Raw genomic sequence first — 27,307 nt, forward strand, 5'->3', positions numbered from 1 at the left:
TGTGATGATACTGGTCCTCCAGGTACGGAACTCCTTCCTGATGCGATTTAGGAGCAGGGTGACACATTTTTTGTGTACTTTAATGAGGTTAAGGCCACCTTTGAACGAAGGTAAGGTTAAGGTATCGAATTGAACTTTGAAAATGTGCCTCCTAAAAAGAAACCAACATAACGCTTGTTGTATACTCTTGGCTAGATGGTCGGAGATTGGAAGAATTTGCGCCAAATAAGTCATCTTGCTCGTAATGGCGATCTCGATGGTCTTAACTTTCTGTAGTATGTTCAAGTCACGGTCGGAGTGAAGTATCAAAGCAGCACGTAATTTATTAAGCATGTGTGACCAGTTCTTCGTCAGGATTTTGTCTGGTTTGGCCACAAAAGTAACACCGAGGGTTGTGTGAGAATCCTTGACCTTGCACCAGGTAACATGGGATATGTCTCCGATACCGCCACCGATCTGCAAAGCTGTGGTTTTAGTTCTATTGAGTATTGCTCCTGAAAGAAACGTGAATGTTTGTAAAAGAGTTTCCGCTGACAGAAGTTGTTGCGATGATGACACAGTTACGCATACATCGTCAGCATACGCAATGCATGGGATAGTGACAGACTCGACGCTAAGTCCGATCCCGCTATGCGACAAGTTGTTCAGGAGCGGCTCCACTGCAATGGCGTACAAAGTCATTGACAGAGGACGTGCTTGGCGGACGGATTGCTCAATGGAAACTTCTTTTGTAAAATGGCCATTAATGAGAATCCGTGAGGAGGCGTTTGTAGTAAGTTTGCGAATTAATTCTATGAGATGAAGACCAAAACCTAGTTTCTTCATGCTTTTAAAGAGGAAGTCATGACGTACACGGTCATAAGCTTTCTCAAAATCTAGAAAGATCAGAGCGCCCTGTCCTTTGGTTTCAGCATACGAACAGATGATGTCCCTCAAATCGCAGGCTGCTGAGATTGCACTTCGGCCTTGCACTGCACTGTACTGGTAACTGCCGAAAACCTTGTACATAACGGTTTGCATCCTTAGCTTAATCGATCTGGTGATGATTTTGAAATCGGCATTCAGGAGAGTGATGGGTCGCATGTTTTCGACCTTCCTGCTGTTCCCTTTTATCGGTAAGGGCAGGATGATACCTTCCGTAAATGCCTTGGGTATAACTTCCAGGTGCCAGAGTTCATTCGCTATCTCGAGGAGTGTCGGACCGAGGAGGTTCCAGTAACGCTGGTAAAACTCAGCGATGAGACCGACGGGTCCTGGTGACTTCCCTTTCTTTGGACTGTGGACCGCCAGTCGGATTTCGTCCTCTGTGAAAGGAGATTCCAGATTTTCAGTATCCTGTTGTGACAAGCGACAGCTCAAGGTCCTAAGAAAATCGTCGCACGAGTGTTCATCAACGGCTTGCTTCTTGTAAAGTTGACTATAATAGTCGTAGACGTGCGAGATGATGTCACGTTGCTTCGTGATGGCATTCTCAGCGTCATTAACGACGGCTTCTATCAACAAGGCTTTACACCGTTTCGTCGTTCTCAGCATGTGGTACAGAGAGGTCCGTTCTTCAGCGGCAACGTCCTTGGGGTGGGCTCGCACGATGATGCCTTGCATTCGTTGGCGTTGTATCACCGTGATTTTCGCTTTATATCGTTTGTTCTTTATGTCGATATCGCGAGAAGGATTATTAGCGCGACTGTACAGTTCTCTCAAACAGCGATAATAAAACTCAATAGTCTGTTTCTGCCAAAAGCTTTTTTGTCGGGCGTAACTCATGAGGGTGAGGCGTAATTTAGGCTTAGCACACTGAGTCCACCACTGGAGAGCGCTATCGTAACGACGTCGTTGCCGCTGGAGCTGTTGCCACGTTATGTTCACCTCCTCTTCAAGTTGGGCATCCTGCAGAAGGCTGACATTCAATTTCCAGTAGCCTTTCCCGCGGTATATTTGCTGGCGGTGTAGGTTAAGGTAACACTGATACGCACAATGGTCGGAGATGTTGACAGGAGCTATGTCACAGTTCACAGCGTGTCGCTGGAGGGCCTCGGACACATAGGTCCTATCCAGCCGACTGGCAGAATGACTGGTTACGAAGGTGTACGTTACCCGTTCACCGTGCAGTTGTTGCCATGTATCGTGAAGACGCATGCCATGAATTAAATGTTCAAGTTCGATACATCTGTTCGTGTTAGGAGTTTGGTCTCTGTCGTTAAGCACACAATTGAAGTCACCACCGAGGATGAGATGTGCACGATAAGCGCTAAGAAGAATGGGAACCTCGTTTTTATAAAATGTTGAGCGATCTCGCTTATGAGTGCTACGTGAGGGAGCGTACACGTTAACAATCTGCATACCATTCACTCGAAGAGAAATGCCACGACCACTAGGCAGCCGCCGCACATCCGTAAATGGTATACCGTCGCGCAGAAGTATGGCAGTGCCTACAGCATCCTGGATTTTGATGTTATCAATGAGAACGTAACCGGGCACTTCTAAGACTGTGACTACCTCCTGTAGGAGGGCAATGTCAACGCTGGTACCATACAAGAAATCAGTTAGCGAACGGAGTTTCACCGCACTTTGAATTCTATTGACGTTAAGTGTGGTAACGTTGTAGGTTTGGCTACCGCACATGATGGTTCAAAGGACAATGAGCTCTGTGTTGGATCGTCCTTCTCGACGTCTTTAAATCAAACTCGTTGGGAACGTCTGGAGTACTCAGAGAGTGTGTAAGTAGGCTGTTTATGTTTTCTTATTGGCAACGTTACGTAGCGCTCAATATGAAAATCACTGGCTGTGCTGTGTGCAGTCTGTGGCTGCTTTGCATTGTTGTAATACTCGCCATTGTAGTGTTAGGCAGCTGGCTGTGAACAGCGCGTATCGTTGGGCAGTTGGAGGTGAGCCGCCAGCAGTGGTGGATGTGGGGAGAGAGATGGCGGAGTTTTGAAATTTGTCATGAACTGCTATATTTATATATGATGATATCAAGGTAAATACATTGTTTGTTCTCTATTAATATCTTTCATTTGCTAACTATCCCTATCAGTAGTTAGTGCCTTCCATAGTTTGAATCTTTTATTTAGCTGGCAGTAGTGGCGCCCGCTGTACTGCAGTAGCTTGAGCAGCGAAGATTTTTGTGAGGTAAGCGATTTGTGAAAGGCATAGTTTAATGTTAGTCAGGGCCACTCTTTTGTAGGGAATTTTGAAAGTCAGATATAAGCTGCTGTTTGCCAGGCATAGTGCTACTGAACTTTAATTTGTGTTACTCCGCTAAGCCAGATTTATTTTTTTGTTGCTGCACATTGGCTCAGATTAGTTGTAATTTTGCATTTTTTCTGTTAATTTAGATTTACTGTAGCTTGCTTCGCAATTTTCCATTTTTTTGGTCATTGCTGTTTGTGTTACTTGTTTTGTGCTGCTGCATTGCCTCGTCCCTTAGTTTAGCATCTGAGCTCAGTAGATTTAAGTTAGCTTAAGAGGGGGTAGACTATATAAGAACCTAACTATGGAGAATAGAGAAAGAATGCTTTGAAAGTTATATGAAAACGATTTGGGCCTAAATGAGTATTGTACAATGAGCCGTATTTCTTTTGAACGAAATATGGTTAGAATACAGAAAAGAGGTACAGATAGGACCTTTTGGGAATAATGATGAACGAAGGGAGATCTCCAAGAACAAAAAAGGTATTATTCGCAAAATACTGCAGTACCAAAAGTTACACTGAAAACGAACCCTGTCCTTTCCTTTTGTGTTATCCCACTATATGTTTGTGTACCCTTGTGTATTTGTTTTCTTCCTGTCTCTGTGTAGTTTCATAGAATTTTTTCTTCTTTTAATATTAAGCTACATTCACTATGATGAGGAATACTGTTATCCTCGAATATAATTGGCATTAATAATATGTTATTTACTTTGTAAAGATGTTAGACATTATTTATTCTGTTTTGTGTTAATACTCATGTGTGAAGCTGATGTTTCGAAAGTTATTCTGATCTTTTATGTATGTACTCATGTCATAATTCCACTGATGTATATGTTTATTTCTATTCTGTTGTAAAACCGGTACTACAAATGTTATCTGTATTGTTATGTTTTTAATGATGTATTTGTACCTTTGTAATTGTATTCTTACGTTATTAAATTGTAATTGTCACCAGTTCATGATATTATTAACTTATTAGTTACATTTCACTGCACACGTTTCTGTTGGTCATAGTATATGGACAATATGTGAGAAGTAGGTACTGTTAGTGTTTGCACGTGTGTTAATAACTCAGCAAGGGACTGGATAACAGCATTGCTGGTTCTAAGGACAATTTCAAAAACTTTGTGAGTGCACAAGTGGTGGTTTATGGACTTGCTATATTATTCGCAAGACTCTTCGATGGTGATTGTGCACCTGCACAGTCGCAACAGATCGCAACAGATGGCTGCTGGCCATCTCTACAAGGACTACAGTGGGTCTGCTCTGTGATGACCTACCTACCAATACTCTTCAAAATTTCGACTGACTCTGCTGTGGGTTTGCTCTGTTGTGGCCTATTACCTGTATGCATGTAAAGAGTCAGCACTGTCTTTCCGTTGGAAGGACAACACTACTTCTTCAAGACTGCATGGAAATCCACTACTTCCGTGTGCATTTTCTTCTACTGCTCAGACTTTGAGAAAAACACTGCTATTCTACTGTTATGTACGATTAGGACTGTCTTTATGGACTGTGACAAAATTTTAGCTTTTGACCAACGTTGTATCAATAAGTGTGTGCATTTGATATCTTTGTTATTGCAATTATGAAAAAATTTTTCAAATCTGTATTGGCCACTGCCCAACCCAATTTGTAAAATTTTTTGTGGGGAGCATGGGGGCTATGTAAGTAGGCTGTTTATGTTTTCTTATTGGCAACGTTACGTAGCGCTCAATATGAAAATCACTGGCTGTGCTGTGTGCAGTCTGTGGCTGCTTTGCATTGTTGTAATACTCGCCATTGTAGTGTTAGGCAGCTGGCTGTGAACAGCGCGTATCGTTGGGCAGTTGGAGGTGAGCCGCCAGCAGTGGTGGATGTGGGGAGAGAGATGGCGGAGTTTTGAAATTTGTCATGAACTGCTATATTTGTATATGATGATATCAAGGTAAATACATTGTTTGTTCTCTATTAATATCTTTCATTTGCTAACTATCCCTATCAGTAGTTAGTGCCTTCCATAGTTTGAATCTTTTATTTAGCTGGCGGTAGTGGCGCTCGCTGTACTGCAGTAGCTTGAGCAGCGAAGATTTTTGTGAGGTAAGCGATTTGTGAAAGGTATAGTTTAATGTTAGTCAGGGCCATTCTTTTGTAGGGAATTTTGAAAGTCAGATTGCGTTGCGCTAACAAAATATTGTGTGTCAGTTTAAGCACAGTCATGTATAAATTGTTCAAAGGGAATGTTTCAAGTGGAAATGTTGCAGCGCGATGGTCATGCGCGAGAGCAGCTACTGCTGCATGTCCTCGTTCTGCTGCCACCACGGCTCACTGCTGTCGGGGTGCTTCGCGGTGCGTGCGCCGCCCTGCCCGCCACCGCCGGCTGAGTCTGTCAACGTGGTCGCATCCGCCTGACCACCACGCGGGGCTGTGACTGACGTCAGCGAGTTCCTGCGGGAGCGCTGCTGCAGCTGCTCGCTGCTCTGATCGCTCTTCTCTCAGCCGTTACGGTGCTCTGTTCCCTCTCAGCGCTCAGTAGGGCCTTCAGGTGTTTGGTCTGTTCACGAATGCGTTCTTGCCTCGCGGTGTCCTCGCAGCGCACGGAGCAAGAAGATTGAGGTTCAGTGTCGCTGCCACTTTCTGACATGTGTACGGGTCTCAAATCATCCGACTTTTCCTCTTTGCTACTAGTCCCTTTGCTTCTCCTTCGGCGGCCTTTCTTCGTTTCTGCTGCAGTCTCTACCGATATGGGCGGTTCAGGCAAACTGATCTGCACCCGCTCCTGTATCTCACACGGCTTAGTTTCAGAGGTGGCTGGCGCATCGTTGTTATCCAGCGGTAACTGCCCCGGTGAGGATGACGGTGCCGGATCGACGTCCGTCCTACCGCAAATGTCTTGGGCACTGCATTCCACCTGAACTGGCATCTCCGTCTCGCTAACACGTTCCGGCTGCCGAGGTGGTGGTACCGTCCCCGCGACTACCTCACTCAATAGCGGAACAAGCTTTTCACTACCGTCTGCAGGACGTTCCCGTGGAAGTTGAAATGGACGTCGACGTGTACAGTTCATCCGCAGATGTTCTGTTGAATGGCAGATCGAACAGGTAGGGGGTTGTCCAATGTAAGTTTCCTGTGCACGACAGCCGCCAATGGCAACATACGAAGGTATATGCTTTTTTTAGTCCACACGTACACTTCGCACCCCGCTGTTAACTTGGTAGCGATATGCACTCGACCATGTTTCATTGGTAACTGACAAAACAACGCCGTACAGTGACAGAGAACGTGCTATCAGGTCATTAGGGCACTCAGGTGGCACATTAAATACCCTGACGGTTCTCACTCCGTATCCCGAAGGCACGATTTGGACATAGCTAATACTGCCATCTTTATGACGAAATGGTCTCACACCAGCATGCTCCTCAACGAATTTCTGATATGTGTCACTCGAAATAAATTTGATAAATAACGAGTACTGCACAAAGTCCACTGGAACGTGTCGACTATATCTTCCGGCAATTTCAGATCCTCAAAAATCCACTCATGGATTTCGAAAGCCGTCGGTCGCAAGGCAGCACGATCGAAAACACACTGAACGCTGTTCGCTCTGTTAATTTTCGACATCTTACTTACAACAGTGGTACAGAAACAAACGTTAACAGCGCTCGCACACGCTGCTCAGCTCTCCACCGCAGCACTGCTCGCGACGTAAACACTGGCCCGCGCTACCGCCCGTCACCGCGGGATGTGCACTGGCCGAGTGCCTGAGCACGATTGTCGCCACGGGTACTAGTACAGAAGTTATACACAGTAATAAATGAAAACTGTCTTATACCAGCGGCTGCGTCAGTATAACAGAAGTAGTGGCGGAGGACATACGGTGCCATATGTAATTTTACTTATGTTCGAAACAGGCTTATCTCTGTTGAAGTTATTTTATTGGTCTTGACGCAGCCGCTGGGCTAAGACATTTTTCATTTATTACTGTGTATGACTTCTGAAGAAGGCTAAATTATTATAGTTAAAAGCATGGTCAAAAGTTTAAAATAAATATAATTTAGTGCAACTGTGGGCTATTTTTCATTTGAGACAATTTCGTAACGGTTGTTGTTTTCGCTGCCACGATGAAGATAATGTTTCTGAGACATATGAAATCGCACTAGGTTAACCGTGTAGATATGGCAGCTGGAATGCCAGTGTGGCATAAGGGATAGCGCACCTTGTCTAGCAAGCAGGATACCCGGTTTCGATTTTCGGCACTGGTACATATTTTAACCATTGTTTTAGCCAGCATATTTATCTTAGTGTATAAATCAATTGGCCATTTAAGCAATCACAAACCAATATCAAAGTCGGAAGGTGTTATACTCGTATGTACAACTGCTGATACGTGTCTGCATCACAAAGGCCAGATTCATGCTGTAGTTCACGTGTAGCTATCACGAGTGTGATAGCTAACTACGTCACTGTCTTGGCAACAAAACTTCGCCTGATCTGAAACCGATGGAACACAAATCGATAAATCAGCAGCCCTTAAATTGAGTGGGAATTCCTTGACCTATGCGTACTCATCTGGTACCACATACTTCAGGAAAACGATTAAGGACTTATCGAACCCATACCAGAGACAATCGTTGGTGTACTGCATGCATGTACGTGGAGTGGAAGGGAACGTTTGAGTCTATTGTGAATGTGTGTATGTGTGTGTGTGCGTGTGTGTGCGTGCGTGTGTTCGTGGGATATATATATATATATATATATATATATATATATATATATATATGAGAGACAGAGAGAGAGAGAGAGAGAGAGAGAGAGAGAGAGAGAGAGAGAGAGAGAGAGCGAGCGCGTCAGACAGAGACAGGCAAGTCATCAAGTCACTTGCTTAGTGGACTTTATATTTCTTACGACGTTAATTGACAAAATAAAACGGCTCTGAGCACTATGGGACTTAACATCTATGGTCATCAGTCCCCTAGAACTTAGAACTACTTAAACCTAACTAACCTAAGGACATCACACAACACTCAGTCATCACGAGGCAGAGAAAATCTCTGACCCCGCCGGGAATCGAACCCGGGAACCCGGGCGTGGGAAGCGAGAACGCTACCGCACGACCACGAGCTGCGGGCCATTAATTGACATTCTTGTCAAAGTTGTATTTACATTCTGTACTGAACCGTCCTCTGAAAATGGGGAGAACCCAAAACGTGTAACAAATAGTAGGTAGTCTCGTCTACGCCACAGCCAAGTAACATAGTTCGATGAGATTTGGACCATAAATACGAAGAACTGCTACAGTATGATACAGGCGCTACCTGAAGTAGATAGAATAAACGACGAAGAAACAAAATTGACGCTTTTATTGAGAGCCCACAATTATACTGTTTTCATCGCAATTAATGATTGTCCGCTTGGTTCTCAATACAGCGTGTGTTCACCACGTAGGGCCAGTGCATGCCCTGCAACCTGCTCCCACGCTGGTGACAACGTTAGTAAGCAGTTGTTGTGGGTAGGTCGCTCCATTCCTCCACAAGCGCGATTGACAACTGCTGGACGCCGTTGGTGCACTTGGACACACTACAATATGTCTTATCGACGTATGCTACACTTACTCGATGAGATTTAAGTTCGTGTAACAGGCGGGTCCGTCCTTGTTGACCAATATCTCCTCGTTGCAATTGTCCATCACCTGTTCTGTTCGATGCGATTGTGCACTCTCATCCATCAATATCAATAACGAATGCAAGTAAAATGAACCACAAGACAGTTGTAATTGGTGATTTCTTTGTCACAACTGACTTCCCTGCATTAAAACATCATCTTCAGGTGAAAACAGCGTCGTGTTGGCGCACCAAGATGTTCCCAATGCTCGTAGTCAAAAATCGTTAAAATAATTGCAAGGGTACAGCATCGTAGAGATACACATGTTCGGTGACGATGTTAAGGAGTTACACTTAATTAAGATGAAAAGTGTCGTATTTATAAATATATTAAAGACAATTGTACTATGTAATAGTGCATCAATATAATTTGGATTTCTTTATATATTTGTCATATTTGTTCAATTTTTCATATGCCTGAAGGTGGTCGATATCTGCAGAAACCGATAATCGCTTAAATTAAATCGCAAGTGTAACAATAAAGAAATGGGCTGCTTACGATAGTCTGTATGAATCACAGCCCGGAAGAATGGCGTATAGATGTAGATTCCTCAAGGAGTACTTTCAAACCTTTTCTCTTACATAACGGAAACGAGAAAGTTTCGATACCAGTGGGCCGTTCGGTTCATTTAAGGGAAATATACGAGAACATGAAGCTACCTGTGGTGATCTCAGACTTCTGGAATTTCATCCGAAAATGCAGACTGTTTACACAAAATATTCCTCTTTCTTGCGTCACTGGGATAATAGAGCAAGAAAATATTGTTATGTTGGCAAATTTTCAATGCTATTGAAAAAAAAGGTGTCGCATGAACGATTTGTTGACAAGGACAGGAAATGATGAAAGATATTACCAGCACTCCATCTGAAATTGTGATTAATGAAGAATGCTGTGAAAGCAATCGACAAAGATGGCCACGGTTTTAAATTTTTACGATCTAAATTCCCTATGGAATTAAAGAAGACATTTTCATTGAGCCTCAGATCCGTGAAATGATGAAAGATATTACCTTTGAACACTCGCTGACAGATACTGAGAAGTCAGCTTGTATGGAAGTATGAGTTCTTTACTGAATCACATACGCTGACTGCGAAAGCGAAATCACAAATGTCCCTCACGTACCAACTTTTCTACAAAAGATACGTCACATACACCACTTCACCTCCTGCGAGAAACTTGGAAACCACTCGGTAACGATATAGCAGCAGTCTCTAGTTGATTAACATACCGGTCATGTAATGAAAGTATTTGTTTACATTAAAAACATGAAATAAAATTAAAATAGTACGAGAAAGCTGATTGACGCTCGAAATGTATCTACAAGCTAAAAACTGTTCCTTAAAACTTTCAGTGTGTGTGTGTGTGTGTGTGTGTGTGTGTGTGTAGATAGTGGAACTTCTTGTAGAAGAGTCCAGCAGTAATCCGCCAAACGGTTTATTTACCACCTTCCCTGGTACTGTCTTTCCATTGCACGGATATCTTGCTGAAATCGCTCTCCATGTTTGTCAGTCACATCTCAAAGATTACTTAGGAAGAAATCAAAATGAGAATGAAGGAAATCTAATTTCAGAGACACGTTGCATTACACAGCCTTTTAACAGTCCGGCATGTGTTCCATGACTACCCTTTAATTCTCAGACAGCCGGCCGGAGTTGCCGCTACAGTCTGGAACCACGCGACCGCTACGGTAACTAACCTAAGGACATCACGCCGTAGTTACGTTTAAGTAGTTCTAAGTTCTAGGGGACTGATGACCTCAGAAGTTAAGTCTCATAGTGCTCAGAGCCATTTGAACCAATTCTCAGACACTACGTTTCCCATGAAACTGTAGCACACATATGTAAAAGCTAGCCAAGCTGACTTCTCAGTATTTGTCAGAAACTCTTAAAAGTTAATACCTTTTATGAAGTCACGGATCTGACGCCCAATGAAAACTCCTTTTTAAATTTTTTTAGTACTAATTGCAGGAAATTTAGATAGTAAAAACTCATAACACTGGCCTTCTTTATCGATTTCTCTCACAAGACCCTTCATAAAGCCCCATTTCAGATAAAGCGCTGGTAACAGCACACTGTCTTAGTCAACAAGGGGCTCATGAGACACATGTTTTCCATAGGATTGAAAATTTATCTCAGAGGCCACTCTTTGACTAAATAAAGGTCTTCCCTTGTCCTATCATCCCAGAGACACAAGAAGCAGCAAATGTGTATCTAGCATGCATTTCCATAAGACGTTCCAAAGCTCTGAGGTCACCACACATAACCTCACGTTCTCCTAGATTTCCTTTAAATGAACAGAATGGGCATTGATATCGAAAGTGTCTCGTTTTCTTTATGTAAGAGAAGAGCTTTGAGAATACTCTTTCAGTAATCTATAAATAGGCGCCATTTTGTTAGATTTTGAATCATCACAAACTTCGTAAGCAGTCCATTTGTGTCATTACAGTAAGCCAAACTTTCTGTCATTGAGGAAAAAGTGGAAAGACCAAGCCGTCGTTTAAAGAATGTAATAATAGTGTTTGGTTGTAATCCAAGTAACACTGCATCCCTCTTTGAAAGATTTATATGTCTTATAAGACTGTTCAGTTCTGCCTGCAGCAATGGCTGTGGTTGTAGCCATGCTGCAGATGGCGTGTACTGAAGATCTTCATGACCTGTTGGTCTGCCAGTATCATCGTTTGTTTCATGTTCTAGTGTCCATTCCACCGGTGGTTTTGCACCTGGGAGAGAACGACGATGCAGATCTGATGAACTGCAGATTGGATGAGAAACTGTGTTTTCATTTACTGATATTCCTTTTACTTTCGTGCAACAAAAGTAGCAATTTATAAAGTGTTCTCTAAGATCCCTCCACAACTCTGGTACGGCAAATGGAATACACGGGTGAGTTCCATTAAACCAGTCCTTTAAGAAGCAAGAGCAACATGAGCAACAGTTCTATGGTTCTCAACACTTACCCTGGTCCACCTTTGGTTCAAAATACAACTCGTGAGCCTTTTTGACGATAGCTGAATCGGAAGTCTTTGAGACGTAATTGTAAACTCGACACACAGACAACAGAAAAATTTGCTGAATTAACGCACTTCCTAGACATCGCTGAATATAAGAAACACGCGAACAATTACAAACAATATTCTTCCTGTTACCAGATGTTCACCAGTCTAAAGTTGGTACTGTGTTATCCCATAAGGAGACAGTCGATAGTTAGTGTGCTACACACAATTAAATACGATATTGTATGTTCTCATAGTGCGGCAGTCAATAGTCGATAGTCGTTTGACTGATGCAACTGCATTATCTACCCCAAGTGGCTATCTACCCCTCTCCTCTCTACTCCTACAACGAGGCAACAATATTTCTAAAACAACAGACTGTGATCAGCGCGACGACAACATGAATAATGCAGCCAAGCGTAGATACAATTTCGTTTCCAGAAGAAAGTTTAGGTGATAGCTAAAGATGGTTTTCACCATTGTCATCACGACGCTGAACTACATAACAAGCATATAATTTCGGTCCGCGGCATACTTCACTGTCGCACTGTGTAATCAGTTATCACAGATCTAGTTGTCTATTGACATGTTGGCAGAAGGTATTAAAATGTGTGAGATGTTTTATTTTCCATACCGTGAAAAATATAGTGGAACGAGACCACTATTCGTCATTTTATTCACCTTGTTTTACAGAGCATCATTAAAAATTTAAATATATACACTCATAATAGCTGATCAGAAATTCAGAAATATTCAGATGTTCGGTGAATTTAGTCTAGAATCAAGCAGTGTGTTCTTCAAAGCACCCTAAATCTGGACATGGTCAGGCCGACGGGGCAAGACTGCCTGTTATGCCATCCTGTGGGGCACAGAATATTTGTATCGATGAGTGTGTGCTAAGCACGACGCTCTCTTAACAGCTAGATTTCCATATCTAAATATCTCTACATCAAGTAGTAGTTTTCTGTGCTAAATTGTCTGGCGTATAAACCGCAGATGCTGCCGCACTCGCAAGGGACACCATACACACCGGGCAGACGAAGAAGAGCTATGCCGTCATTAACAGGGCGTAACGTATCTCGACTTGAAAACCGAGAAGATTTTTTTCAGTCATGCCGCCGCGAAAGACTTCGTTGGCACGGTACAGAAGGAATCAGAGTGAAAGAATGGCTCTCAGCACTATGGGACTTAACTGCTGAGGTTATCAGTCCCCTAGAACTTAGAACTACTTAAAACTATAGTTCTTCCATAATTGAGACTGAATTTTCTGTAAATGGTTGAAAATATTTTCTCGTTCTTTCTCTATCAGTGATCGTTTTGACTCACTCTGATTCGCCGGCCGTGGTGGCCGATCGGTTCTAGGCGCTACAGTCTGGAACCGCACGACCGTTACGGTCGCGGGTTCGAATCCTGCCTCGGGGATGGATGTTTGTGATGTCCTTAGGTTAGTTAGGTTTAAGTAGTTCTAGGAACTGATAACCTCAGCAGTTAAGTCCCATAATGCTCAGAGCCATTTTTTTCACTCTGATTCCTTCTGTACCGTGCCAACGAAGTCTTTCGCGGCGGCATGACTGAAAAAAACTTCTCGGTTTTCAAGTCGAGATACGTTACGCCCCGTTAACGACGGCATAGCTCTTCGTGTGCCCTGTGTATGGTGTCCCTTGCGAGTGCGGCAGCATCTACGATATATACGCCAGACAATTCGCACAGTTGCAGAGCGTTGTATCGAGTACAAGAGACATATTAATTAAAGGGAGCTCGACATGTCAGCCATAGCTGAGCATTACCTCGAAAATGGACACAAAATAAAGTTTGAGAAAAGAGTCTTGGTTCACGCACAACATACTGGGACTGCGCTATTTTTAAGAAGTGCCTGAGATTACAATGAACAGTAATAATTTCAACAGATGCCGGGGCTACACACTGAGTAGGGCGTGTGGGGCGGGCTTTGGATGTCGAAAGGAAGCAACGCCCGATGCTTAACGCTTGTACAGGGACGGGAGCGGCAGTTTCAAACGTAGCGCCGGGTACTCGCGCCACCGGACGTACAGGTTCCCGCGGCGGGCCAGAGCTGCTATGAGCTGCCCAACTCACCTCCGGCGCAAGCGTCGTTTCGGCCCTCTCTGATTGGTGCCAGCGGCCGTAATCTTGGGGAAATAATGGCAGCCCCAGCATGTACTTAAGAGGACATAGGCGTTGTTCGTAACGGTGATGAGTGTTTAGTCGCAGTGTCTGGGTCGAAGTTGATTGTCGTTCGCCATCTGAGGTAGCGTTGTTTTTTCGTACCGGGTATATTTAGGCAACCGGCGTCAGTGTGTTTTGCCTGCCAGCGACTACGCCAGGCGGGTCGAGGCAAAGCGTTGAAAGGGCCCAGGACAGGAATACACGGCTAGGCGACTTTACCACCGGCCCTTCGCGCTGCAATGTGACACCGGCCGCTCGAACGCCGTCCCAGCAAGCTGCCGGCAGTGGAGATACTGACACCACCCAACGGCCATGAGTATCGTGCCTCCCACCACGAGTCACCGATAATCACTGAGAGTGATACCAATTTACGTACCCAGCCCATCGTGAGGCACCGATCTACCTCTTCATCGTCCGACGATTCCCATGGCCGCCTCGTGATAGACCTCTCACCAAGAGACTGTCAAACCATGTCGTTTCGTCTACATTATCCCGTCGTCCGAACGGGCCTTTTGAGGATTCCGACGCTGTCGGTCCCACCATGGTCGACGATCTAAAAGGTCATGCTCGCGCCCGTCGCCGTGATTCAGATTCAGATGCCTCTTCACCTGGAGCAGCAGCAACTGTTGGGTCGATCTCCCGACCCCACTACTCAGAATCCACCGCCACCACAACCAAAAAAGGAGGAGATCTCTCCGATCTTCTTCTTCTTCTTCTTCTTCTTCTTCGGCACTACAGCCGTTGGTGGGCCTTGGCCTCCTCAACAACCTTCCTCCACATCTCTCTGTTCTCAGACTTTTTCTTCCATCCACGGATCCCCACCCTGACAAGCTCAACCAGCACATTGTACATATCTGCCCTTCCGTCTGGTGGAATACAATCTGGCATTCATTCTTCGTTTGGGCATCGTCTTCCGTCATTCCCTCGATATGTCCTAACCAACGTATTCTTTGAGATTTGATCAATTTCGCTATATCTTTCCTTTGTGTAAGCCCTTGTATTCATGGTTGTATCTCACTCTCCAACCTTCTGCCTCCCTCAGGGGACCACAGATTTTTCGTAAGATTTTCCTTTCAGATGCCCTTACGCTGAAACGGTCTGCTTCTGTCATTCTCCACATTTCTGATCCACATGTGGCAAAGATCGCGCAGGGGAATAGTATATTCTCAATTTAGTTATTTCTGTGATTATAGAGTTCTTGAGTATCTTTAGGTTTGCATGAACCATGGACCTTGCCGTTGGTGGGGAGGCTTGCGTGCCTCAGCGATACAGATGGCCGTACCGTAGGTGCAACCACAACGGAGGGGTATCTGTTGAGAGGCCAGACAAACGTGTGGTTCCTGAAGAGGGGCAGCAGCCTTTTTAGTAGTTGCAGGGGCAACAGTCTGGATGATTGACTGATCTGGCCTTGTAACATTAATCAAAACGGCCTTGCTGTGCTGGTACTGCGAACGGCTGAAAGCAAGGGGAAACTACAGCCGTAATTTTTCCCGAGGACATGCAGCTTTACTGTATGATTAAATGATGATGGCGTCCTCTTGAGTAAAATATTCCGGAGATAAAATAGTCCCCCATTCGGATCTCCGGGCGGGGACTACTCAAGAGGACGTCGTTATCAGGAGAAAGAAAACTGGCGTTCTACGGATCGGAGCGTAGAATGTCAGATCCCTTAATCGGGCAGGTAGGTTAGAAAATTTAAAAAGGGAAATGGATAGGTTGAAGTTAGATATAGTGGGAATTAGTGAAGTTCGGTGGCAGGAGGAACAAGACTTTTGGTCAGGTGATTACAGGGTTATAAATACAAAATCAAATAGGGGTAATGCGGGAGTAGGTTTAATAATGAATAAAAAAATAGGTGTGCGGGTTAGCTACTATAAACAGCATAGTGAACGCATTATTGCGGCCAAGATAGACACAAAGCCCATGCCTACTACAGTAGTGCAAGTTTATATGCCAACTAGCTCTGCAGATGATGAAGAAATAGGTGAAATGTATGACGAGATAAAAGAAATTATTCAGGTAGTGAAGGAAGACGAAAATTTAATAGTCATGGGTGACTAGAATTCGTCAGTAGGAAAAGGGAGAGAAGGAAACATAGTAGGTGAATATGGATTGGGGCTAAGAAATGAAAGAGGAAGCCGCCTGGTAGAATTTTGCGCAGAGCATAACTTAACCATAGCTAATACTTGGTTCAAGAATCATAAAAGAAGGTTGTATACCTGGAAGAATCCTGGGGATACGAAAAGGTATCAGATAGATTATATAATGGTAAGACAGAGATTTAGGAACCAGGTTTTAAATTGTAAGACATTTCCAGGGGCAGATGTGGATTCTGACCACAATCTATTGGTTATGAACTGCAGATTGAAACTAAAGAAACTGCAAAAAGGTGGGAATTTAAGGAGATAGGACCTGGATAAACTGAAAGAACCAGAGGTTGTAGAGAGTTTCAGGGAGAGCATAAGGGAACAATTGACAGGAATGGGGGGAAAGAAATACGGTACAAGAAGAATGGGTAGCTCTGAGGGATGAAGTAGTGAAAGCAGCAGAGGATCAAGTAGGTAAAATGACGAGGGCTAGTAGAAATCCTTGGGTAACAGAAGAATTATTGAATTTAGTTGATGAAAGGAGAAAATATAAAAATGCAGTAAATCAAGCAGGCAAAAAGGAATACAAACGTCTCAAAAATGAGATCGACAGGAAGTGCAAAATGGCTAAGCAGGGATGGCTAGAGGACAAATGTAAGGATGTAGAGGCTTGTCTCACTAGGGATAAGATAGATATTGCCTACAGAAAAATTAAAGAGACCTTTGGAGAGAAGAGAATCGCTTGTACGAATATCAAGAGCTCAGATGGCAACCCAGTTCTAAGCAAAGAAGGGAAGGCAGAAAGGTGGAAGGAGTATATACAGGGTTTATACAAGGGAGATGTACTTGAAGACAATATTATGGAAATGGAAGAGGATGTAGATGAAGATGAAATGGGAGATAAGATACTGCGTGAAGAGTTTGACAGAGCACTGAAAGACCTGAGTCGAAACAAGGCCCCGGGAGTAGACAACATTCCATTAGAACTACTGATGGCCTTGGGAGAGCCAGTCATGACAAAACTCTACCATCTGGTGAGCAAGATGTATGAGACAGGCGAAATACTCACACACTTCAAGAAGAATATAATAATTCCAATCCCAAAGAAAGCAGGTGTTGACAGATGTGAAAATTACCGAACTATCAGTTTCATAAGTAACAGCTGCAATATACTAACGCGAATTCTTTACAGACGAATGGAAAAACTGGTAGAAGCCGACCTCGGGGAAGATCAGTTTGGATTCTGTAGAAATGTTGGAACACGTGAGGCAATACTAACCTTACGACTTATCTTAGAAGAAAGATTAAGAAAAGGCAAACCTACGTTTCTAGCGTTTGTAGACTTAGAGAAAGCTTTTGAACGCGTTAGCTGGAATACTCTCTTTCAAATTCTGAAGTTGACAGGGGTAAAATACAGGGAGCGAAAGGCTATTTACAATTTGTACAGAAACCAGATTTCAGTTATAAGAGTCGAGTGGCATGAAAGGGAAGCAGTGGTTGGGAAAGGAGTGAGACAGGGTTGTAGTCTCTCCCCGATGTTATTCAGTGAGACAGGGTTATTGTCTCTCCCCGATGTTATTCAATCTGTATATTCAGCAAGCAGTAAAGGAAACAAAAGAAAAATTCGGAGTAGGTATTAAAATTCATGGAGAAGAAGTAAAAACTTTGAGGTTCGCCAATGACATTGTAATTCTGTCAGAGACAGCAAAGGACTTGGAAGAGCAGTTGAACGGAATGGACAGTGTCTTGAAAGGAGGATATAAGATGAACATCAACAAAAGCAAAACGAGGATAATGGAATGTAGTCAAATTAAATCGGGTGATGCTGAGGGGATTAGATTAGGAAATGAGACACTTAAAGTAGTAGAGCAGTTTTGCTATTTAGGGAGTAAAATAACTGATGATGGTCGAAGTACAGAGGATATAAAATGTAGACTGGCAATGGCAAGGAAATCGTTTCTGAAGAAGAGAAATTTGTTAACTTCGAGTATAGATTTAAGTGTCAGGAAGTCGTTTCTGAAAGTATTTGTATGGAGTGTAGCCATGTATGGAAGTGAAACATGGACGATAACCAGTTTCGACAAAAAGAGAATAGAAGCTTTCGAAATGTGGTGCTACAGAAGAATGCTGAAGATAAGGTGGGTAGATCACGTAACTAATGAGGAGGTATTGAATAGGATTGGGGAGAAGAGAAGTTTGTGGCACAACTTGACTAGAAGAAGGGATCGGTTGGTAGGACATGTTTTGAGGCATCAAGGGATCACAAATTTAGCATTGGAGGGCAGCGTGGAGGGTAAAAATCGTAGAGGGAGACCAAGAGATGAATACACTAAGCTGATTCAGAAGGATGTAGGTTGCAGTAGGTACTGGGAGATGAAGAAGCTTGCACAGGATAGAGTAGCATGGAGAGCTGCATCAAACCAGCCTCAGGACTGAAGACCACCACAACAACAACAACAGGCTTTGTTTACTGTTTGTATCATTTCCCTAATACATTGTGTCATAATATTATCATTGGTTTGGAGAACACCCAAATAATGAAAGCATCTCACAGCTTTGAAGCATTTCTCACAGATCTTCAGATCCTGTGGTGTTCTTCTGGCTTTACAATCATTTGCACTAAGATTGCAGTACACGTGAGGTGCCTATTTGCTTCCACTGCCCTGAGTGGAATGCGTAAGCTCTAGCAAATATTCACTAAGCTGCAATCTTCTATAGTTGTTATTGCCCACGCAGAAAACAGCACGCAAGTAGTGAATCCGTAATCTTGAGGCTGTAAGGAATTCTTATCTAGGAACCGTTGTTTTAGAAATTATTACGTAACCAGTCAGTTTATTTATACGGGATGCCACTCGCTTTTTATTGGCAGAACACGAGAAACTGCACAATTATATTCCACCTTAGTGTGACAAATACTAACTTACTTCAGCAAAATAATTAAGCGTATTTCTGTAGTTACACTAACACTGTTCTCAACTAGGCATTGCATATTAAGTCTTAACAGATACCGCGGCAGACGACATGTCCATCCTCCGAGGCGGCCGAACGAGCTATGATCTTAACGCCGAACCACTTCACCCGCCATCCAAGTTAGGCGCGACCCATCACCGAAGTGCTTCATCTCGTTGTCGTTTTGCAATTGTTTATTATTCTGTTGGATATTAATACTAGTGAAACAGTGGAATGATAGCACGCCATTGAGAGATGCTTTAATTTGACGCTGTTCAATTTTTCAAATATTAATAAAAGAATATTACCATTTTGGCGCCAACTTCCGGACGCAGCTGCTAATAGTGGAGAAGAACCACAATTTAGGCGGTCTTTCTCACGATACTCGTACCAAAAAAACTATCTGTCACCGGTACCTGACACCACATTACGTCATCTTGCCACAGCTTCCTTCTCAACTGCTCCAACAGGAGCTTCTTGTAGCCCAATATTATGGTTGCAAAGCCAAAAATATTACACAGTTTTCGTTGGAAACACTACACGAACTGGCCCCTGACCACAATCCCGTGCTCCTTTACTTACTGACGTTGCTCTGTCTTTAGACGTCCGTTCTACCTTGACGATCATGGACTGAGACAAATTTTCCAGGATCCTTAATAACACCACTCGGCAACATCTCGACCTGACAACGTCTGCCAATCTGGTTAGTGCTGTTGATTACCTAACAACGAAAACCCAAAAGGCGATGAAGGCCTCTACTTCCAGTTTCCCAAGGGCTTAAGCCCACTAGAGGATTTGCCTCCCCTATTTCACGAACTCAAAATCCAGAAGAACCGCTACCGCAGGCGATGGAAGCAGTTTTGTGATCCATGGGATAAACATCGTACCTAGCGTCTCCAACGTGAATTCTGCCACCAGCTCGCCGATTGGAAAACGGAGCAATGGGAGGCCAAGATTTTTGCCTTCCTCCTCCAACATAAATTTGAATGGGCTTTTGTCCAAGCCCAGTGGCGCTCCGTAGGTAAGACCAACCATCCCATCCACACAGTGGATGGTTTAACTTATGATGCCCTCCGTATGGTATAATCTCTGGACGATGCGTCTGAGGTCCAGAACCTATTCCTCATTCAGGACCTCAGGCCTGATTAACTCCAAGATGAACGCGATATTCTGGCGACCGTTTCCGATTTCAGACGAAGACCACCTCAGACTGCCCCTCGCCTTACATCCCTGGTTCAAATCCAACGGATCCTACTGCAGAAGCGTGGGCAGTCGGCTCCAGGTTTAGATGGCATCTTAAACCGAACACCTTCGTAGGTACCCACGTAAGCCACTGGTCTTATTTCTCTGCATCCTGAACAGTTGTCTCACAACTGGCCTTTTTCCCCCACAGCGAAAGCAAGCCAATATGATTGCCATCCCCTAGCCCTCAAAGAATCCTACGGTCCCTACTAAAAACAGACCCTTTAGCCTTTGATATACCATGAAAAACGTTCTGGAATCTTTAATCCGTCACAATATTTCCCAGCCTCTGGCGTCGGCTGGGACAATCAGTCCAGAACAGGTCGGATTCACTTCCTACCTGTTGGCTGAACTCAGTCCTTATGATTACAGAAGGCTTTAACCCCACCATGTCGATGACAGCGGTTTTCTTGGATATGCGAAACGCGTATGACAGGATTTGGCAGGACAATCTTGTGTACAAAATGCTGATTCAGACGACCATCCCCTACATCTATGTCAAGATCTTGGTTAACTTCCTCAAGGATAGGACCTTCTTGGTTACTCAGGATGGTCACCATTCCAGCTTACGTCTTATGTCGATTGGTACTCGTCGACTCTGTTGCCTACCATCCTCCTTAAGATTAATGTTAATAATAAGCTAGTCCTCCTACACTGCCTCCTATCGAAATATGCCGATGGTGCGGCACTCTACGCAACTGGTCACCGCATGGGCCAGCTCACTGCTCGTCTCCACAATATTACCCCCAATTCCACCAAAACTACGGCGTCCCATCCTCCGGCTCAACATCACTCTTGTAGGCGTCCAGATCACATAGTCTCCTGATACCAAATATTAAGATGTCTGGATGGATAAAAAACTGATATTCCAGTGACATTCAGAATACGTCACCAAAAATGACACAGTGTCATAAAGGTGTTGTATCCAATGTTCAACAGCAGGGAACTGTGCCTCGAAACCAAGCTCCGGTTGTACCAGATGGCTGTCCACCCTTCCCTCAGCTATTGCTCCTCTGCCTGGGCTACGATTAGTGACTTCCGGATGTAGACTCTCCAGCGCCAGCAGAATAAGTTGCTTTGGTGGAGCCTACATGCCCCTACCCTGGCGAGGGTAGTTACCCTAGTCGAGGAAACGGACATGGTAACTCTGAAGACGTCCTTGCGAGAGAAGGCAGGGTGTCTCTAAGAAAATGTGGAAGGTCTATGCGACACAGTTGCTGGCCTACAGACCACTGGCACCACAACTCCCCAGGAGTGACACCTCCACCCGGTTCCTCTCACCATCCTGGAGGAATCAGATTCCGACCAACTACCCTGTTATGGCCACAAGTGAAGCGTCAGTGTTGAGTTGACCACTCGATGTGTGTCGACCATCGTAAACCTGATTAAATTAGTAGTAATGTTACCTATTGTCTGCAACTTGAACTTCCAGGAATGACATGTGGAATGGAACAGTTTTATCATCCACCAAGACAGTAAGACCGTAGTCCACCCGTGACGCTGTATTGAAACCTCCATAAACAAGAAAGCCCTGGCACTCAGTATTTTTACTCCTGTCATGATGGCGGAGCTAGCCATCCAAATCTCGAGTATTTTATAGGAATTGGCGGGGCTTCTGTGCAGTTGCCACTCTTCTGTTATATGTCATCCTTGACATTCGACGAGAACGTAAAGACGAAATTATTAAAAGTTAATTGGAACTCCTGAGTTTTGTGGCGGCCTCCTGTGATACGCCGCGAGTGATTCGGTGTGAGTTGACAGGAGCTGGAGGAGTCGATTGTGGTGTGTTCAGTGTGGCTGTCACATGATTAACAGCGCGGGCCGCTGTGCGAAGGGCTCTATCAGCATCTTCAAGAACAAGTCAAGATCCTGCGTGGCGCTATGGAATTGTGTGCTGCGGTGTCTTGTGGAGCCCACAATGAGTTGGTAACATTGTGGCCGATTATTAAGGGAGTCTTGTCTGTTCTTCTTCACTCTGGTACCCGCTGGCCCACCATTTTAGCCATAGTTGGTCTTGAGGGCTAGGATATTGTGCAGTGGGTCTCTTCTTCCGGGTTTCTATAGAAACAGCTAAGAATTATTGTGCCCGTTATACAGTTTCTGCGCCTTGGTTAAATCTGAAATCTGAGTAATGCGTTTGCTCCCCTGTGCGGTTCTGAACAGCGTCGTGACCTCACCTTGATCACGTCTTGTTGAGTTTAAAATTAGTAGTAATTGTGTGTAACAGATACCACTAACTTGGTCTTCGTTTTCAATTTAAGTGCCTTTCCTTATTTTTATGTATGTGGGTTGCTTTAGGTAATAAATTTTCTATCCAAATGTTTTGCTCTTTTATTGCTTTCTAATGGCCTCACTAATGACTGATGTTTTAAGAACGCACGGAGCAGCCATTCCACACGGACTTATACCTGTGTGTTATTATTTAGAGCCAGTGTCTTAAGTAATCTGGTTTTCAATGTATAATCCTCTTGTTTGTTAGTCAAGTGAAATTGTTACTTCACTAAACAAATTCTGCGTGCTATGGAGAATGTTTGTTACAGAAATTGGCTATTTAGTTCCAAGCTCTCATTGTTGTTTTCTGAACTGCTTAATATTAAAATTTTTCCAATACTGGGAGTAAAAGAATTACTGTTGTGTTTTTTTTTAATCTGTTCACTTCACTAAACTTTTGACAGCGCCACTTACAAGGTTTAATAATTTATATTGTAACTGCAAGTTCATTTTGGCTTTGATCACGTGCAAATGTTATAATTGGATTACGTGAAAATTTCGTAGGCACAGATACGTTGCTAAACATTCGGCTTATCTTGTGTATGAAGTGGATCTGTCATTTCGTAGCTGTTATCTAAAATCTTTGAAACTAATTTTCGTTTTAACGCCTGTTTTACTGGAGTACAGTCAGTGTGTAAAATTTGTAATTACAGCTTGGTTTCATGTGGATCACCATATGACGTTAAAACTGTTATTTCTAGTAGAAGGACGTCATCAGAAATTGTAATAAGAAGCACAGAGCATTTATTATTCATTCTCTGAATGTTTTAAAAAAGTTTGGTTTTTAGTAATGAAGTTTAAATTTCTGTGTAACAAATTATTGTAAAGAAAACATGTAATGTGACTTCGGTCCTGTACCCTAACACTTCCTCCACGCTCCGACCACAATTCGTTCAGACAAGCTTCCACCAAGAAAAGCCACTGGTTTGCTTGTTTGTGTGTTATTGAGTACTCCATCGGGACACACCTTCCCATCCAACTACAGATATTTTTGTAGAGTAACAAAGAACAATGAGTCGCACAAGACATATTAATACAGAAGAACTGTTATATGTTTCCCTGATTCACGCACTGTCAAACCATCCTGCGCCGTGAAACTGTGGAATTAAAACTGCAATGACTGTAAGATAATGCAGCTAAATGTATTAAAAATTAAACACAATTAAAGTGAAAAATATTTTGTAATTAGTGAAGCTGCAGCAGTCAAACTGAATACTGAAATGACTGCATTATTATACATCAGTACCACTTTAAAGCTCGTAGAAAGGAAAAATACTAATCATTCATAAGTTTTCGTTGAGAACGTTTAAACATTGACGAGATCCTACAGCTATATCGTTTCGTGTCAGTACACTGACGGTTGAGATATCGCTACTGTTTTTTAATCACGCAGCATTGACACAGTGAAAGAAAGTGACCTGACGTTTGTCACAATACTCAGTTCAACGGTCTTCATTTCTCTCAAACAGTTTATCAGCAGAAATACCTCAGAATACACAACATGGGAAATAAATTTAATATAAGAATGCTAATTGCATTTTAAATTGCTTTTTCTATTTCTTCAGTGGTTGTTATTTTAATTCTCTGTTTTTAACAAGGATTTCTAGTGCAAGTAATAAAGTTGGTTTGGATGAGACTAAAATAAAATAATAAACGTTCCTGTTACTAATATTTTTTTTAAATTTCCTACAATGTATAGAAGACATGATGAAGTCAGGAGTATTTTGGAGTACTGTAGTGTAACATAACGTTTTTTGACATAAACGGTTTTTAGTGAAACATTTTTTTCTCATTACTTCAAGCGTCGATTACCTTCCTCTTGCCAAAACTTTCTCAATTAGTCGTCTCTTAAAAACGATTGTGGCATTTGAGCAGCGATCTTTCAATATTTTGTGATGGTTTATTGTAACTATACAGTTATGCATTACGCAAATGGTTAAGGAGCACATTCAGTTTATAAAAACTTGTTATATCAATACGTATTGTTGAAATGACCTTTTGCTATTTTATAATACTAAAAGTGGTTTGTACTTTGTACCGCTCGGTAAAACAGTTGTTCATGTGTACTGTCGTAATAAAGCTCAGTTGTCCCAGAAGAGCTAATTCCCTTCCAACTACGTTTGTCATGCTCTTCCTCCAGAACATTGCATTCTGTCGGTTCTTCTCAAGCTCACGAAACGCGAACACACCAATATCCAGATGCATTCCAGCCCGCATGCCGAAACACCCACTGCAACTGTCTGTAGCGGCCATGCCAACTTGGTTCTTGTCGCCATTCATTTTCGTCCTTCACCACTGCTATTAACCACAGACACAGACACAGACACAGTATCTCTCTGCACGGTTCACCATTACTTCAGTAAAGTAAATAGAGTTGTACAATCTCAGTAAACATAGGAGCAATCTGTTAACACCTCTGAATAAGATAGCGATTACACTCTACTCACAAGTAACCAAATTATAATTTACTACTTATTTCCACCCGTCGTTACTGAAAGTTTAGTTGTTGGGCACAACTCTACTTTAATACAACAGACGATGATCTAAGGGCATAAGCTTGGACTTATGCTTTATGTGATTTACTCTGACGCGATACTATGTGTCAATATAATTTTGTTCTTTCAAAAATTGCTTCACACTAAAGCGCACAGGGATATAATAAATATAATAAAAATTTGTTGCCAAGAAGAGAGTAGTATTATAAGTGTAGAACATGACCGACACTTGTCATAAAGCTTTTATGCAGTGTGTATCTATTACTGTTAATTTAACTGTTGCGTATGTCGCAGACAGGAAGTTCAGAGCGTAGTGTAAGGATTCATGCGTATAACAGCAAATGACTTGCTCGCTGATGCTTCATACTGAACGACACAGAGGAGAGAACTGCACAGGTAACTAACACTGCTCTCCCTATGACGGATTACCGATCTTGTTGGTTGTAGCAGATTAGCGATACTAAAACATCAGTACGTGATATAAGGGTAAGAGGATACCAAATTATGTAATTTTGGGAGTAGTGCTTCAGATGTAAAATCCGCCAACATGTATCCGACTTGAAGGAGCAAGTGCTTGCCCCATGAGGTGTTGCTTAGGCTGTTGTGCAGCTGTGGTAAATACGACCGAGTCGCGTGCTCCTAGCTACGATGCTTATCTCGTTCGTTCTCTGATACGGTGGCGGTTCGTGACACGAGAAAAATATTATGAGAGACTGAAAATCTATATTGGTAATGTGTGAGACGTTTGTGTTGCGAAGATAACGGAGTCAACATATAAAAGGGCAAGTGGTCACTGTCACTGCATAAAGCTGGACATGAAATTATTTCAAGTACACCAGTTCTAGGCTTCATACGAAGATATTTTAAGACAATAGACCCAGCTGTTCGTTATTTAATTTCGTAAACCAGTAAACCCTGTGATCTCGCAGCCTATTACCTACAGGGCAGACCTGAATTCCATCATCAAAACTTCGAAGTTTGTTCAGGTATATTTCATGGGTATTTTGGTTTGACGGACCTGTGGCGTTCACCGTGTCGCAATAGATTAAAGGCATTTCGTTTTTTACATTATATTACATTGAAAGTAGTGCAAATAACAGGGATATGCACTGTGTAGCATGTTTTGAGACAAACCTGTTTCTTTCAGCCAGACTGGAAACAGTAACTAATCAGTTGGTGAGCCTGCGTCCACCACCTACCCCATTCTGATACAACGGTGAGCCAAATACAGGGCTACTATCAATGATTTACTTGTTTTCTAAGTTATACTTGCCTTATTTGTACAACTATGAATAGAACCGTAAACTCAGGGGATTTGCAGTGTGTCCACCTGTTAGCGTTACGATTGCAGTGCGACAAAGCAAGAAAAGAGTTTTTGTGATTTGGAATGTACGAGTTGCGATGAATCAACCTTTCATTTATCCGGAATTGCCTTAATCGTCCCCATGTGAGAGTGTGGGTCGCTGAAAATCCTCATACAGTGGTGGTGCATGAACCACATCTGCCGAGGGTCTCCTGTGCAGTGTCACGGACGGAGCTGTATTGGAAGTTTCTCTTCTGTGAGAAGACTGTGCCGTTTACCCCTTATATTGATATGCTGCAGCTGTGATTGTCTCGACAAATGACTGCTGGTTCCCAGCATTTCACCTTCCGTAAGTCGGAGCACCACCTCGTTGGAACATCGATGTTCACCGGTACCATAACGACGAACTTCATCGCCGGACTTAGTGGTGAAGATGATGTGGCTCTGATTCCTGACGCCCCCTCCCTGGCTGCCTGGCCTGATGTCTTGTGACTTTTACCTTTAGGTGTACCTCCCACCACTATCAAGAACACTGGAGCAGCTCAGATAACACATCAACACTAATTTTATAACCACTGACGGATGTTGGTATTTAGAGTATGGAATTATTACCGCTAGAATATGTGTCGTGTGACCAGAGTCACATTGACAGGACAATTGTAGAGCGTAAAATGCCGACTTTCTGACTTTATGGTCCTATTCATGCATCAGTCATGTTTGTATATCTCACACTTTGGAAAATATTGAGCTCTGGAAACGAATGATTTCCAATGGCCCCGTATTATGACAGCATGTGGAACGTAGTATGACAGCGACTCTTGGTGATATGGATGCAACATGTCCTTGGTTGGTTTACTGAGCTATAAAGAAACCGAAGCCTGTGCACAAGTTACATAGTTCTCGTAAATTACGGAACTGTGGGTTACGGGAGCGAAAATGGTATAAGAAAGCTT

The sequence above is a fragment of the Schistocerca americana genome, chromosome 3 (genome assembly GCF_021461395.2).
Source record: "Schistocerca americana isolate TAMUIC-IGC-003095 chromosome 3, iqSchAmer2.1, whole genome shotgun sequence".
Taxonomy (NCBI): Eukaryota; Metazoa; Arthropoda; class Insecta; order Orthoptera; family Acrididae; genus Schistocerca; species Schistocerca americana.